The sequence below is a fragment of the Pristiophorus japonicus genome, chromosome 6, assembly GCF_044704955.1.
Source record: "Pristiophorus japonicus isolate sPriJap1 chromosome 6, sPriJap1.hap1, whole genome shotgun sequence".
Classification (NCBI taxonomy): domain Eukaryota; kingdom Metazoa; phylum Chordata; class Chondrichthyes; family Pristiophoridae; genus Pristiophorus; species Pristiophorus japonicus.
Window position 1 is genome coordinate 100,189,629 of NC_091982.1, and position 17,833 is coordinate 100,207,461.

Here is a 17,833-nt window from a genome sequence, read left to right on the forward strand (position 1 = left end):
GTACAACACCAATTTTCTTTTGCTGGGCGGATTTTTTCCCATTTTTTGATTAATTTTCCACCATTCTTTATAGCAGATTATAACGTTTTTTGAGGCGGTAAACCAGTGGCGGTGATTTTTGATCAAATTCCAGCCCAAAGTTTTTATTTTTTAATTCTTTTGCAGCGATTCGATAGTTAAGTGCCTTGTGAATGTTTTGTAATGTTTTATTTTTTTTGGTATTTTCTCCCCTCCCAAGGCAGCGGTAATTGGCCCCGGACTAAAGTTGACAAGGATCGCGGTTTCCACCTCGAGTCCTCGTGCAACGCCGATTTTTACCACTGGGTGCATTTTTTCCCAAAACTTAGGCCTTAAAAAGCTAACGGAGTGATAGCGCTATTTTTGAAGAAAAATTACCGCTATTAGCAAAAAATTAATTTTTAGCCCTAAGTGAGTATATTCAAAACAGAGATCGATAGATTTTTGGATATTGAGGGAATCAAGGGATATGGAGATAGTGCAGGTAAGTGGAGTTAAGTTAGAAGATCATCCACGATCTCGTCAAATGGCGGAGCAGGCTTGAGTGGCTGAATGGCCTACTCCTGCTCCTAATTCTTATGTTCTTATGTTTTTATGTTCTTTCCTGCAAGACTGTCATGACCATAACTAACAGAGCAAAAGAAAACTATGTTGTGTATTCCAAACAAAACATTCTTTGTGCTGGATTTTCGTTCTGATGCCGCCTTAATTCTTGCCTTGGAGCGGCGGTAATGGCGGTGCAGATGGGTACCAGGTGGCAACATCCAGCGCCCCGTTGGGGCATTTGGTGCCAGTTTTGCACAGATGCTGAGCAATACCACCCAGGAGCGTCACACCGGTGTGCAACGCTCCTGGTTGCGACACCGTTGTGAAATTTGTTTGGAGTAAGACCCGTACTGCCCCATAGCGCCCTGTAGTGCCCTTTAGTGGGACTGCCTGTGAAAGAGGGCGGTCCGAGCTGGTCCGGCAGCAGTGAGGGAAGGAATGACCACATGTATAAGACTGGATAACAGGTCACACACAGATACACAAAGGCTCGTAGGAATTATAAGGCATTTTATTTAAAGGAGTGATAGTTCAAATATAGTCAAACACAACACACAATCAGGATAGACAGAGTAGACATATGACCGTGATAAGTAACTGTTATTAGACCCAATCAGACAAACGCCTGGTGGCACAAACAGATCTTATCTTCACCCTCTGCCCTGAAACGCTTGCTAGGTCTTTCTTTTATTCTCTTTTTAGGGGTAGGCCTGGTGTCGGATATGGACAGGGCCATCTAACCTCTGATATGTCGGGTTCTTTGTATCAACTCTTAGGTGAAACCCTCCTCTTCACATCCCCCAAGTTTGGAATAAGACAGGCTGTTCTTGGCCTTCAGATGTTTGGAGCTGCCTGTTATCAGTTATTGATGTTCAGACTGTTCAAGTAGCTTTATCTATTGTACCATGGAATGAATCATTCAATTCTAACACCAGTCTGAAGAGACCAGTCTGAAGTTATTTCTTCAAATTCACGATTTCTTACATTCCCTACTTTGAGAAGGGCATATCCTTATTGACATCTCACAACCAATTTTTGACTGCTCGAGCTATTGCCAAGTTATTTGCTTTTTGCTTTCTCTACTTGGGTGTTACTTAGTAGGGAGACTCAGAAATTAAGATTTCCCCTTTCTTACAGTCCAATCATTTGAGGGGGAGGAGCAACCTCTGACCTCTTACTCAATTAATTGTTCTGGTGTTCGAATTCTGCCCCGTCTGGGGTATCCTTTGTTTCTTCTATTTTTCCTGATCTTACCTCGCCTGGGGTTTACTCTATGTTGCTTCGGATCTTCTCATTCGGTGTGCTCAATTAATTGTTTTTATTGCTGGTTAGCCATAGATATAGTGTAATTACACTATCATTACAATTTGGAGAACTACTAGAGCATCTGAAATAATATGAACGTAAGGGTGTGCTGCTATATTAAGCCCAATGGGACAGGTCATGTTAGACCCATAAAGCATGGTAGTTGTGGTACTAGTGACATAGGAGGCACCACCAAAATTACCTCATACTGGATTCATACTGGTTTTTCCCACACAACGTTACCTACAAAACACTATTACAATCACAGTTAAATTCAGTCGCACAATCATTTCAAGCGACACTGCAGTTTAACATCTAATCAACAAATCATGGGATTAAAAGATTCTTCAGATGTCACTTTTACTCGTATCCATCTTGTGAATAATTCTTGCTAAATTTATTTCTCCCTAGCCAGCAATTGTCCCAATCCAAATTCCATGTATCTCCACACTTCAACTATAATTTCAATCCATTTAACAGGTACCAGCATGTTTATCTCTATTCTGATTGTTTCAGTAATTAGATAGTTTCTTGATGGAGTATGTGTCAATGCTTTCAAAACTGTCTCACTTCCTGAGTCACATTAACCATTTCATGTCTTGCTGTTGTCAAGAACATAAGAACATAAGAAATAGGAACAGGAGTAGGACATTTTGCCCCTCGAGCCTGCTCCGACGTTCAATAAGATCATGGCTGATCTGATCCTGGCCTCAACTCCACTTCCCCACCTGCTCCCCATAACCGGTGACACCCTTATTGTTCAAAAATCTGTTTATCTCCACGTTAAATATATTCAATTACCGAGCCTGCACAGCTCCCTGGGGTAAAGAATTTTAAAAATTCATGACCCTCTGAGAGAAGAAATTCCTCTGTTTTAAATGGGCGACCCCTTATTCTGAAACTATGCCCCCAAGTTCTAGACTCCCCACGAGGGGAAACATCCCCTCAGAATCTTATATGCTTCAATAAGATCAGCTCTCATTCTTCTGAACTCCAATGAGTATAGACCCAACCTGCTCAACTTTTCTTCATATGACAAACCCTTCATCTCAGGAAGCAACCTCATGAACCTTCTCTGAACTGCCTCCAATGCAAGTATATCCTTCCTTAAATAAGGAAATCAAAACTGTACGCAGTACTCCAGATGTGGTCTTACCAACACCCTGTACAGCTGTAGCAAGACTTCGCTACTTTTATACTGCATCCTCCTTCCAATAAAGGCCAACATTGCATTTGCCTTCATAATTACTTGCTGTACCTGCATACTAACTTTTTGTGTTTCATGTACAAGGACCGCCAGATCCCTCTGTACTGCAGCATTTTGTAATCTCTCCCCATTTAAATAATAATTCGTTTTTTTATTTTTCCTTCCAAAGTGGATTACCTCAGATTTTCCCACATTATAGTCCATCTGCCAAATTTTTGCCCACTAACTTAGCCTATTTATGGGCCCAAGGTTCCGGTTCTGGCGAAAATTGCGCACCTCCGAGACTTACGTGACCTGCTTGGGCTCGAACGTGGGCCGGAATCTTCCCGAGCAATTCTTCGGTCCTCCTGGAGCGTGGCATGGCGTGGCGCAGCGTAGTCTCCCTGGGGCGGAGCAAGCCTATCGCAGTCTGCAGGGGGGTGGGGCTAAGCCCCTGCGTGTCTTTCACAGCCGGCTTCCTTGCGCAAGCACGTTGCAACGTGCATGCATGCGCAATGGGACCTCGACCTTGGCAATCGGCCATTTAAAGGGAGAACGTGGCACTCATTTAAAGCTAGCTGGGATTTTTGGTTGCATGTAGGAAAAGGATTAAACATTATTTTACTGAATCTTGGGCAAAGAAGTGCTGCAAAGGTGCTGCATAGGTGCAAGCAAGGACATTTAAAGGGAGAATGTGGCAGACACTCATTTGAAGCTAGCGGGGATTTTTGGTTGCAGGTAGGAAAAGGAGTAAAAATTATTTTACTGATTCTTGTTGTGCAAAGAAGTGCTGCAAAGGTGCTGCATAGGTGCAAGCAAGGACATTTAAAGGGAAAAGGTGGCACTCTGTTACAGCGAGCTGTGTGATTTTTGGATGCAGGAAGGGAAGGAGTGAAAAGTCTTAAGTGATTCTTGGAGTGCAAAGGGGTGCTGCACACGTACATGCAAGGAAAGGACAGTGTTTTTAAAAATCACTGAGTGGAAATCCAGTAACCAGAACAGCAATGCTAGAACGTGCAGCGAGAACGAAGAGCTTCTTGCATGACGAAGTCAAGACACTAGTTAATGTCATTAAGGGTAGATGGCAGGAGCTGGACACCAGCAACAGAGACTGCACAAAGGTGGCACCCAAAGAAATCAAGAAACGTTGGGACTTAGTTGCAGATGAATACTGCGCAGTGGTGAATACCAGGAGATCTGGAGCCCAGCGTAAAAAGAAATGGCAGGACCTTGGTCAAGTCATTAGTGTAAGTAATATCTTTATTTTCTCAATGGAATTGCAAGTGTAAATGTGACCAGCTGTATATGTCCCACCTAACAGAAAGGCACCCTTTCTAAAGAGTTAGATTTTCATCATTACAGAAGAAATTGGCTCACAACAAAAGGGAAAGAACACAAACAGGAGGAGGCCCGCCAAATCTCCACCCACTGACACCCTTGGAACAGAGGGTGGCTGCCCTGATGAGTCGTACATGGAGAAAAGCAATCAGTGATGCACAAGCTGGGCCCACACACTTGGGAGAGGGTAAGTCTTGAAAATGCATCTTGACCCTTCAAATCATCCTGCTGTCTAGCCTGCTATGTGCGAGACTATCCATGTCACCCATCCTGTGCTGCTAACCATTTGACAGTTCAGTTATATTTTGCAGAGCATGATGTCAATCCAGAAGATTCAGAGGAAGAGTCAGATGCATGCGATCAAGACCAAGGCGGTGGGGGGGAGAAGGGGGGAATGGATATGTGTTCAGGGAAGCATGTCGATCTTAATATGGATCAGTCCATAGTACAGGGCCTCACTATCCCAGAGAATACCATAAATTCTCCTTCAACATTCCACTCCTTCATTCACTCCCCATCCTTGCATGGTGCTTTAAGTTCTGATGCAGCATGTCATCGTCTCCTCACGTACCCATCCGCGCTTAGTGATGTAAGTTCTGGTAAGGTGTTCCATGGTTTCACATCCTTCGAGGTTGAGGGTCACAGTGGTGGTGGTGGAATGCAGCTTGGAACACTCAGGTCCCCACTATCAGAGGTAGAGGGTCACAGTGGTGGTGGTAGAATGCAGCTTGTAGCACCCAGTGTCCCATTATAAGAGGTAGAGGGTCACAGTGGTGGAGGTAGAATGCAGCGTGGAACACCCAGGGCCTCATTATCAGAGGTAGAGGGTCACAGTGGTGGAGGTAGAATGCAGTGTGGAACACCCAGGGCCCCACTATCAGAGGAAGCGGGTCCCAGTGGTGGTGGTAGTGGTGGTGGTGGTGGAATGCAGCTTGTAACACCCAGGGCCCCACCGTCCCACTCTGCGCCTCGCACTGGAGTGGTGCCACGAGGCAGCGCCAGGGGGAGAGGAAGGAGAACCCGAGTAGGCTCTCCTGAGGTGCAGCGTTCAACAAATGCGCTTAACGTTATTGCATTGGGTGTGGAGGGCAATGACCTTACCCATTCACTGGAGGGCACCATCAGAGGGGTTGGTGATGAGTTAGCAGCACTGCCTGGGCAAATAGCAGTTGTGCCACGTGAACTGAGTGCGGGAATCGCTGGAGCAGTGTAAATGCTGGCAGAGGCTATCAGGCAGTTAGCATCTGCAATAAGTGCACACATCGCGGCCAATCAAATGCCTCTCCGCTGCAATCCCAGTATTAGCCCCTGTAGAGATCCAAGTTGGGACACCCCCTCTCTCCCACCCCACCCTCTCTCTTCCCCTACCCCCTTCTCTCCCCCCACCACCCCTTCTCTTCCCCTACACCTCCCCACCCCTTCTCTTCCTCTACACCCCCCGCCCCATGAGGCAATGCACATGCACCGAGATGTGGATGAGAGCTGGGTGCAGCCTTTCTTTGCTGATGGTGTTGATAAAGTAGATTTGATGCCACTGTTGTAACTGTTTTCAAATTGAAATTGTGTACTAAGTTTTGTAACTTTACAAGTATATAAGTGATCTTAGAGTTTTTAAGTGATCTTAATAAGTTGTTTACATTTACTGCATTAAAAGTTATCTTAAGGTTTTTCAGTGATTTTGTTCACAAATTGAAATTGTTTACTAAGTTTTCTAACTTTAAAACTATATAAGTTTTTGGGGTTGTTAAGTGATCGGAAAGAGTCATATCAAATTTGATACAAGAATGATTTTATTGCAGTAAAGTAAAGTACATTGTAAAGATTTCAATGAAATATATTGTACATTGAAACTGAATCATGACAAGAATGCTTTTATTATTATTGCACTAAAGCAAAGTACATTGTAAACGTTTCAATAAAGTTTATTACTTAACATTACAACTGATTCATGGTCCATTATCATATCAAACACAACATTTAGGAACACCTGCAAAAGATAGACATCCCTCACCCTTCAGTCATGCCAGCCTCCCACACCTAGCTATGACCGAGAAGCGTGCTGGTGTGGCACGGAGATCTCTCCCGCTGCAGTGGGATGGGTGTCCGTGGACCGAGGAAGCCAGCGACTAATTGCCCTACAGTATCTGAGACACACAGATCGGTCCTGCTGCTGGCTGCGAGGGGTTGGGTTGGGGGCTGGGGGGGAGGCGGGGAGGGAAGAATGCTGTTGGGAGTGCAGGAGTGAGGAGGGACACACGGAGCAAAGGGTTGGGAGGTGGGTAGAATGGGTGGGGGAAGAGTGTTGCTGGGGGTGTGGGAGACAATGGTGGGTTAGGGTGGCTTACAACACATTACTCTAACAGTCAGTCCCTGACAGAGGCACAATGCCAAACAGTTAGTTTTACAAATGAGGTGAGTCATTCCAGTAATAGGTTGAACTAACGGGGTCTGATGATTTCCAAAGGATCAAATTAGCCATAATTAGGTGTTGATGTGCCTGCCTCAGCCGGGAGTCTACACTTGTTTATTTATAAAAAGAGAACCAACTATCCTCATTCAGCAGATATAAGGCAAAATATCATCGAAAGAGATTTTAGGCCCTTTTAAGTGATGTGTTTAATGCTTCAGTCCTTTTTGTGTTTAATTCCCAACCCCCATCTCCGGCTGTGCCTGCACTGAACTTAACTCTAAGTAAGGTTGTTCAGAACTTACAAAAGTGGGCACTTACTCCATTCTAAGTTAGTTTGGAGTAAGTTTTCGCTGCCGAAACTTGCAAAACAGGTCTAAGTGGCTGGACACACCCCCTTTTGAAAAAAAAAATAACTGAACTAAAACCAACCTAAACTAACTCACTAGAACTGGAGCAAACTAAGTGCCGAGAATTGCAATTTCTAACATACTCCAAACTAAACTAATTGCTCCAAAAAAATAGGAGCAACTCCACCAGAAACGTGGACCCTATATCCCTTTGTAGGTTCTTTGCGTCCTCCTCACAACATGCTTTCCCATCTATCTTGGTATCATCAGCAAATTTGGCTACAGTACACTTAGTCCCTTCATCCAAGTCATTAATATAAATTGTAAATAGTTGAGGCCCCAGCACTGATCCCTGTGGCACCCCACTAGTTACAGTTTGCCAACCCGAGAATGAATCAGTTATCCTGACTCTCTGTTTTCTGTTAGTTAGCCAATCCTCTATCCATGCTAATATATTATCTCAAACCCTGTGAGCTCTTATCTTGTGCATTAACCTTTGATGTGGCACTTTATCGAATGCTTTCTGGAAATCCAAATACACAACATCTATTAGTTCCCCTTTATCCACCCTACTCGTTACATCCTCAAAGAGCTCCAGCAAATTTGTCAAACATGATTTCCCTTTCATAAAACCATGCTTACTCTGCTTGACTACATTATGATTTTCTAAATGTCCTGCTACTGCTTCCTTAATGATGGATTCCAACATTTTCCCAATGACAGATGTTAGACTAACTGACCTATAGTTTCCTGCTTTCTGTCTCCCTCCTTTCTTAAACAGGGGCGTTACATTTGTGGTTTTCCAGTCCACTGGGACCTCTCCAGAACCCAGGGAATTTTGTCAGATTACAACCAATGCATCCACTATCTCTGCAGCCACCTCTTTTAAGACCCTAGGATGCATGCCACCAGGTCCAGGGGACTTGTCCATCTTTAGTCCTATTAGTTTGCCTAGTACTTTTTCTCTATTGATCGTGATTGTTTTAAGTCCCCCCCACCCCTCCAAATAGCCCCTTAATTATCAATTATTGGGATGCTTTTAGTGTCTTCTACAATTAGTGTCAAGTAACTGAGCATGTCTGACACCCATTCTTCAGTGCTTCAGCATTTCCACACTCATATCGGAATCTTATGCCACACGTGCCATCCGATACAAGCCACTCTCGGGCTTTCAGGTGATCTTATCAAAAGATTCGAATCATCAGGAGATCTTTGCTCATCTCCCACTGCATGGTCCCGATGTCTTGAGTAGTGGCCAGGCTATCAATGCAGTTTTCTTAAAAGGGACATAGGTAAGGATATAAATGTCTCCAAGATAAAGCTATCAATTTACTATTCGTAACTACACTTTCCTGACTTTCACTAGAATGTTAGTAAAATTCCATTCCCCTGTTTCCATCGTATACCCTCATTCACTTCCTCTCTCCATTTTACATATCCCATTATTTACCATTCATATCTCATGCATGATACCTTTAGGATCTTTACTGTTTAGTACAATATAAAAGATAGAAAACATAGATCAAATGTTCCCACTTGGTCCGTTACATTTTATTTTCCTTTCGGCATGTGGGAAAATATTCACTTAAAACTAAGAAACTTAAATTAATAATGTTCAATATCTTTAAAATTTCATTCAGTGATGCTAAAATTGTTTGGTGAATAAACAAAACCAGCTGTCAGTGGAAAGGGTTAACTCCTTTGTAGGTTCGTAAGAAGACGGAGCAAATATTGTCAGACGCATGGAATTTACATAATGTTTTTTAACACCCTTTCCCAAGGGAAACCGTTTTTTTCCAGTCTTTGCACCTTCAAAACTTTCTTAGAAATTAAAAATGTGTTAAAACAGCTAAAATCATTAGTAAAGCTGTCATTATGAACTTTAAATAAAACATTCCCATTGGTGACGACAGCATTTTAGCTTAAACTCCAATTGTTTCAAAACTTTTTTAGTTTTTTCTTTAAAAAGGTTTCCACACCCAAGATTTCTTAGTACACCCAAGATGTTTAACAAGCTTAATTACCTCATAAGTCTCAAATTTCCAATTTAATTTAGACCAATTGTATCAACGCAAATAAACACAATACAGAGCAGATAAAATAAAACAAAAATACACCATATTTCATGTTGTTCCACCTTCAGATGTCTTTCCAAATGACTGAAAATACTGAACATAATTCATTTTCACATTTTAACAAACATCAATCATTCTACATAAAAGGAAAATGTGGGAGGAACTTCCCTCAGCTTACATTCAAACAGGTTTTCTTTTAAAAAAGGGACACTAAAGATGATTTAAAACGAGACCACACATTTTTAATTTTAACTATATAAGACAATAGCAATTTTGTTTACTGTAATCCAATTTAAAACAAAGTACTGGCAACTGTGACTTCAAAGCCGAAGTTTATCTTTTCTCATAGCTCTGTAAATCATAGTCAAAACAATCAGGGAAATTGCCATACTTTAACACATTTTCACACAAACTACATAAAACTACACAATCTTTTCACTCAGCAAATCTTGTGTTTTATTTGTCTCGCCACATAAGCTAAAACTTCCATGCCGGTTCTATTTTCTTTTTTTTTTAATTGTCGTCTCAGCAATATATTTCTAATTTCCAGTTCTTTTCCTTCCTTTGCTGAGTTCTCAGATGGGTTAACAAGCAGCTTAGATCATTTCCCCTCGTTATCTCCAAAAACCTCTCCTGCTTGTTTCGACTGTTTGCAACTATTTTTCGATAATAAGCACCATCCACTTTGTGTTTGGTTTCACCGATGTGGCACACTCCCTCCCTCTTCCTTCTTTCAGGGACTAAACTCACTCAGCCTAAGCAACAATCATATGCGTTTGACTAGTTCCCCGGTCTACCTCAAACTGGACCCTTAAAACTTCGAAACACTGTGGACCCCACTTCTGAAACCAATGTAAGATTAGGATCAAAGGTCACACACAGACACCCAAAGGTCTTAGGGTTGTACTTTCCACCTAGATCGCTAGGGCCCCAAAAATGGGCGATGTTTCAGCCTTCAGGATCACTGGAAGATTGCCCATTTTTTGGATCGCTACTTTCAGCTTTCTTTGAGGGGGAGGCGATAGCTCAGCGATGTGAAATGGGCCCCAGCAACGTGGAAGGCAAGGCGTCCCTAGAAATAGCCTTACTGCGCATGCGGTTTTCTTTGCAAAAAAGTTTTCCGCGATTCTGGAGGTCAGGGGTCATCCACATATGTGCAGAAGGTAAGGGGAGAGAGAGAGAGAGAGAGAGAAAGGCATTGGAGAGGAGAGAGAGATACAGAGAGTCTAGAGAGTTATCAATTTACTTTTTTTGTTATTTGTTAAGTCTGGCCACGAGTCTGACAGTGGGCAGGAGGTGGAGGGGAGGAGGAGGGCGAAGCCTTTTTCCAATGAGGCGAATAAGGCCCTCGATAGTGAGGTCCATAGCTGGTGGGGCCAATTAACCCGAGGTGGGCATGGGAAACCTCCACCCCGGAAGATTTGGGGCGAGATCACCGGCGTGGTCTCATCGGCATCCAATGAGACGAGGGGATCGGACCAGTGCCGTAAGCGCTGGAACAGCCTGGTTGCTTCGGCAAGAGTAAGTATTAAATATATTTTACATTGTAATGATCCACATAATATGTAAATCTCCCTGATTGAAATTAAGCTGGTTATTTTTGCATATAACCCCTGCTGAGATCTGGGCAGGGCTCGGAACATGAGCCCTTTTTAAGTCTTTTAAGTCTAAATTTGGTACCATCTCCTTTTGGATTACATTGGTGGTAACTTTTACCCAGACTGTGTCACTTACACAGTGAGCCAGCCTGGACTGGGACACTTTTGAACAATAGCTCCTGTCATTGCCGAGCTCACCAGCGGTCCTGATTAACTCCCCACGCCCACCCCCCCCCCCCAGGGGCCCTCATGAAGATTGTAGTCGAGATGTTTTGTGTCCAGTATTAGATCCTAAACACGATCTTATGAAATATTTTATCCGATCATAGATGTTATAATCATGCATCAATTGTGGATACAAATCTTATGAGCATATAATATTGTAACCTGTTGTCTTTCCATGATAGTACTTTAGATCATGCCATGCTCTTGTCATGTTTGCAGAGGAAGATATCGAACAACTGTAGTGAACAGAGGCACACCGGAGGAGGCCCTGCTCAGCTGCAGCAGCTCACGGACCTCGAGGAACGTGCGGCGGCACTAGTGGCAACCCACAGTCGCTTGGCCACCCGTGGTGTTGCAGAACCCTCCCTTGTGTCATGTGAGTAATGTGTAAAGCAGTGTTAAAGTACTGTAACACCATTTAATTATAATATAGAAAGATGCCATGTTATGCATGCAGCTTCTGTGCTCCGCTCAGGTTATCAACATAAGAACAAAAGAAATAGGAGCAGGCCATCTGGCCCCTCGAGCCTGCTCCGCCATTTGATAAGAACATGGCTGATCTGATGTAGGGCTCAGCTCCACTTTCCTGTCTGCTCCCCATAAACCTTCACTCCCTTATCATTCTGTCTATCTCCAACTGATGCAGCTTCCACAGCTCTCTGGTGCAGTGAATTCCACATAGACGTACTACCATATGTACTACCATATGATGCATTAATATGTAACGTCTCTCGGTCACATTTATTGTAGTAGTGCTGCTCCTCCTACGTATGCCAGCGCAGCACAGGAATCATGTGTACTCTCCTGTTCTAATAAGCTCAATTTTGTTTTGCAGGTCACACAACGCCTATGGCGCAAAGTGAGACCACACTGGCACCTGCACCTGCTTCTGCACCTTTATTCGCAGCTCGCAGCTTGCAGGTGGTCATCACCACGGGTGGGGAAGAAGAGAAGGACACCACATCACCAGAGGAGGGAGTTATGGAAAGAGAGGAGGATGCCCCTTACATGTGTCTGGACCTTGTACCAGCGGCCACTTATGCGTCGTCATCTTCGACTGAAGAAGTAGCGGGACTAAGCGGTTTTCAGCCAGCAACACCAAGACGTATATTAGTGCTCAGGCTGACCCCACGGAGGTTGAGTTAGCGAGGTCAGCGCACAGCTCCGCTGACAGATCGCATTGAGGGCTTGACCAGACTTTGCATGGAGAGTGCCGCGATAAGTCGCGACCACCTCCAGGCGTTTGGTGTTTACATGGGGAACATGTCCCGGATGTCCACTCTCATTTTGGAGGATATGCAACAGATGATCCAGGAGATGCGTGAGCAGACTGCCGCCGTCCATGCTTGCGGCATGCGATAGTGCCGGGAGACGGCACTGCACCCCAAGGTGCCGTCCCACCAACCACAAGCACAGATGCGAGTCAGGAGGAAGAACTTCCTTCTGGCTTGGAAGTCGTTTCCATAGGAATGTCTTCTCCTCCACCACTCCCTGAGAGGATCCTACCACCGTCACCTCCCCCCCACCCCCCACAACAGGAAGTCTTGCCGCGCCCGCTGCAAGTCTGACTCGTTCCGCTACCCGAGGATTCAAACGGGGGTGGTTAAGACATGGGGGTGCAAAGGACCTGGGGGGAAACCTGGCAGCAAGTAGGGAGGGGGGTGTGTTTTATTGTCATTATTATTGTTGTTGTGTTTTATTGTTGGGTGATTGTTGGGGGTGTTGGGGGTGGGGGGGTGGGGGGTGGAAGTTACAGTTCAAAAAAAATTAGTTAATTGTTAAAGTTATAAAATGTTTTATTGAATTTTACAATTGTTGTGCAGTGTCTACTAATAACGTAATGTAAAGTAAAACGAATACAATTGTTGGAAAACAATGGCCAGGCCAGTCAGGCAAGGGTGAAAGGTAATGCAATTGCAACTGTTGTCTTTCCGTAACTAGAACTGGAACTGTTAGCAATGTAAGTTTATGCAAAGCGTTCATTTATGAGCTGCTGACGCAAGAGTTTGCAGCCGTGTAACTTCCACAGGGCTTTTCCAGTCTTGCGGAGGAGCATGGGAGCATGGGTTCATCGCCAGGCTGATTGTCCTCCCCGAGGTCCTCATCAACCTCCTCCTCCTCCTCATCTGCCTCTTCCGCCTCCACTCTTTCCTGAGTGGACCGACAGCCCCATATGACAATTGTTGTCCTCTCCTGAAAGCTAGGTTATACAACATGCAGCACACCACAATAAACTCAGCGACCTGGTCAGGGTGATATTGTAGGCTGCCTCCAGAGTGGTCCCGGCATCTGAAGCGCTGCTTCAACACTCTGCTATCGCCCATATCGTTTCGACGATATTGCGTGTAGCTATATGGCTTTCGTTGTAACGCTTCTCGGCTTCCGTCTGGGGATTACGCAGTGGGGTCATGAGCCAGCTGGCAAGGCCATATCCTTTATCCCCCAGCATCCAACCATGACCTTGTGGCTGACTCTTAAACAGGTCAGAGACAGTGCTTTCACGCAAGATGTGCGCATCATGGACACTGCCTGGAAAATTAGCATTTACTGCCATGATTATTTGGTTGTGGTCAACAATGAGCTGCACATTCAGGAAGTGGAATCCCTTTCGGTTCCAAAACACCTCCGCATCCTGTAAAGGTGTTCTCAGGGCGATGTGCGTACAGTCTATTGCTCCCTGCACCTTGGGGAAGTTTGCTATTCTCAAGAACTCCAAAGCCCTCTCACCTCCCTGGTCATAGGGAAGCTTATGAAGTCCATCCTGTGAACGTAAAGATCTTTAATCAAATGTCGAATGGAGCAATATGTGGCGTGCTAACCGATACCACAGATGTTGCCAGCTGAAGCCTGAAAGGAGCCCGATGCGTAGAAGGATAGTGCCGCAGTAACCTTTACCTCAACGGGCAGTGCGGTCCTGATGGTGCAGATCCCCCTTGATGAGCTGGCATATCTCAGCGATGACCTCCTTTCGGAAGCGCAGCCTCCTAAGGCATGTGTTATCAGACAAGTTCAGGTATGATTGCTTTTCCCTGTAAGTTCGTTGAGTGTACGTTCGCCTCCTCTGCATCAGTCTGCCATCGCTTTGATTGGGCTCTTCACTAAACCCAACTTCAGACTCCAGCATTTCAGCATTTACAAATAATGGTAGAGAAGTTACAGACCCCATCCCTATTGCAATAAATGCTCTTTGTCCTCAATAAATATAAATATGAATTTAAATTTGAGCAGATCAGTCAGTAAATAAGGCCCTTAAATGAGTCACAAATTACAATTATCCTGATAAGCTCCTTCTTCAAGCAGCCTCTCACTTCCTCCGACATTCAAAATGGCGTCCGTAGTGGCGAGTTCTGTGAAGAGTGCCAGATAGGAGCAGCTTTTCTCCAGCGATGTCCAGCGATCTTCTCGACGAGCGATCAGCCCGATGATATGTGGACGATGTGTTGAAAGTTGTGGTGGGCGATCACCTCGACGATGTAAAATTCTTGTGTGTCGAAAGTTGGGCCGACGATCTTTGGGCAATGTCCCAGCCCAACTTTCCTCTTCTCACTTAAAATGGGCGATAGCCTGGCTATTTGGGCGATAGATGGGCAATAGCCCAGCGATTATTAGTGGAAAGTCCAGCCCTTAGGAATTATAAGACATTTTATTTAAAGGATTGGTGTTCAAATATAATCAAACACAACACACAATCAAGATAGACATAGTAGACATATGACTGTGATAAGTAGCTGGTATTAAACTCGATCAGACAAATGGCTGGTGGCACAAACAGATCTTATCTTCACCCTCTGCCCTGAAATACCTTCTTAGTCTTTCTTTTATTCTCTTTTTAGGGGTGGGGCTGGTGTAGGATATGGACAGGACCATTTAACCTCTGATATGTCAGGTTCTTTGTCTCAACTCAAAGGTGAAACCCTCCTCTTCACATCCTCCCAGAGTCAGATAGGCCGTTCTTGGAGCTGTCTGTTTTCAGTTATTGATGTTCATGCTGTTCAAGCAGCTTTAGCTATTGTACCATGGAATGATTAAATAAATTCTAACACCGGTCTGATGAGGCTTTTTGGTCTCAAGTTATTTTTTCCAATTCACGATATCTTACACGTGAGGTAAGTGTGATTGGTTTTTTTGCTTTATTTTGCAGTTTATGTTTACATGGGGTAAACAAGGTATTGGGAATGTTTTTTGTGGGTTTTTTTGGCGATTTTATTTTTCCAGTGAAGCCTCCCTTAGGGCGCTCAGAGGCCAGCTCTTTAATAACAGATTTTCAGTTGCTCAGCCGGCCAACACCCTAAGAGAAGTGTGGAATGCCTCCCTTAGTGCTCCACTCCACACTCAGGGCCCAGCTGCTGAACTTTGTGACTGCAGATGCAAACCATTTCCAAGCGCAAAATTTACCGCCCCGTCGCCATTATTGCCCGAAAAATCCTCCAAACGAAAATCCAGCCCAGTATTTACAAAAAAGCTATTATTTTTGCATCTAATATATATGAATGACTACTCTTTCATAGCATCATACTTGCCCCTCATGGCTAACAGTTCTTCCCTAGCTCCTATTTAAGCGCTATGCCTAAATACTCCTAGAAGGCCTATAGTGTGAGAGCTGGTTGTCTGCTTAAACCCTACAAACAGGTCATGACTCTGAGGTGCACTTCCATTCACACCAGTTGACTCCTGAGAGGAAGCTGCTGTTCAGTGCATCGCTGCAGTGTGTTCTTGGGCACTCTGGTCTCGCCCACCACCAAATGCAGACACACTCCTCTGATGTAGATTCGACAGTCACTCGAAGGTGTTTCGGAAGTTGTACCAAGCAGTTTTTGTGTGTTTTATGGGGAGAGGTATAATCAGAATATAGGCTAGGGAGTAACCAAGATGCCTTTAACCAAAGTACACGTGTAGCTGCAAGAGATGTGGTGTTGTCCAGGGTGGGCAAGGAAGAGAGGAAAACTACTGAGTGCTTTATCTTGCCAGACCTGGTGAAATCATTGAATGTTTTCCTGCACTACTCTTATATCCTGGGAGTGAGGGAGACGTCCAAGAGTACCAGTGCTAACTCCATCCAGTCGGCATGGCTGACTATTGAGCCGGGCTTGAAAGAATGCCGTCCCAAGGGACTGTGCCTCCTCTCCTCCCTAAAAGGGCATTGAGGTCCTCCTCTGCGAAGTCCACTGTTCTTCTTCTTCCAATCTGTACTGTATGCTTGTCCTGTGAGCAAAGGGGCCGTCAGCATTATCATCCTGCTGCCTACATAGAATAACAATATGGGTTATCGATGCTGTGGAGAGATTGAACAGAACTGAGAGAGAAAAACCCTTCCAGATTTGTGCTGATGACTGGAATCAACAGACAGTATACAGTTGCACCAGTCTTGCACTCAATACTGAGGGTTCAGCTTCTTACATTTGTTTTATACATGAATCATGGCAATACTTACATCAGTTCATATACTAATTAAATTACCCAGGAAATTTGCATGTAATTCTATCTGTTGGTGAATGGCATAAAGTTCTGCTGCAATAACAGCAACTTGTATTTATATAGCACCTTTAACATAGTAAAACGTCCCAATGTGCTTCATCGGAGCTTTATCAGACAGAATTTGACACAGAGACACACAAGGGGCTAGAACCTTCACTTTCTTTGCATGTTTAACGCGCACTTAATGCCCATTTTACTGCTGAAATGACGTATAACGCCCATATATCACCCATTTTGGCACAAAATGGAAACTGACGGTCTTTTTTAGGAGACTTATCGGCGAGCGCTATTTTCCCAATGGGCTTAATGGTGGGAAAAAATATTACCACCCGCCCACTTTTTTGGGGCGGAATCAGCAGAATGGGCGAAGTCAACGGCCATAATATTGCCCAGCGTTAATTTCCACACGGAATTAACGCCGAGATTCAATATTAACGCCTGCCCACTGTTTTTTGACGTAAAGAGTATATTTACCCAAACTAGTGGCCATGGAGATCACCCATCATCAATTTCACCACCTCGCACACATATTGCCCACAATATCGCTCCCTCAAAAAAACGCTCACAAAAAGTGGAACAAAGCGGTGTGGCTGGCATTTGTTAAATCCCACTCTTACGTGAGGAGCAGATATTAGAAAGATTTGACTGAAAGAACGCTGATGTGAGTGTCAATGTTGACACACTGCTGTGTGTATGCAGCTCAGATATCAATGGTGTCCATCACCTTGGTGCCAGTTAAAGTTTACGTTGATTGATGTTAAGTTGTATTTAACCCTTTCATGGTAAGGAATCACCAATGTGTAACGGTCCAGCTATCTGAGACAATGCACAACAAGGTTATGTTCAATATCAAAAGTTTAATACCAACATTGGTCTGAAATCATAAGTATCACAGACAATAACACCCAACCCCCGCCCACACCCACTTTTTCCACCATTGACATAAATCACATGTTCAACATTCCACCAACACAGAATACAAAGGCAAAGCAGGAGCGTGGTCCCCAGCCCTCATAAATTACAACAAATTGCACACACCCAGATGGAGATATACCACAGTCATCACCTGCATACATGCAGTTCACTTTCCTCCCACCCTCTCCTTCTTCTCCCCACGTCTACCCCTTCCCCTCCTTGCTCCACGGCGCCTGACCGAGGAGCTCCTCAGGCGATGCCTCATTGGGGGGATGAAGGCAGATGCGGTCGTTGCACGGTTACGGGAGCAGGGGGGTGCCGAGGGGGCAACATTCTCTGATGCAGAAGCAGGATCTTGGTCCTTGCTCTCATCTGTCATTCGCAGTGGTGGTGCG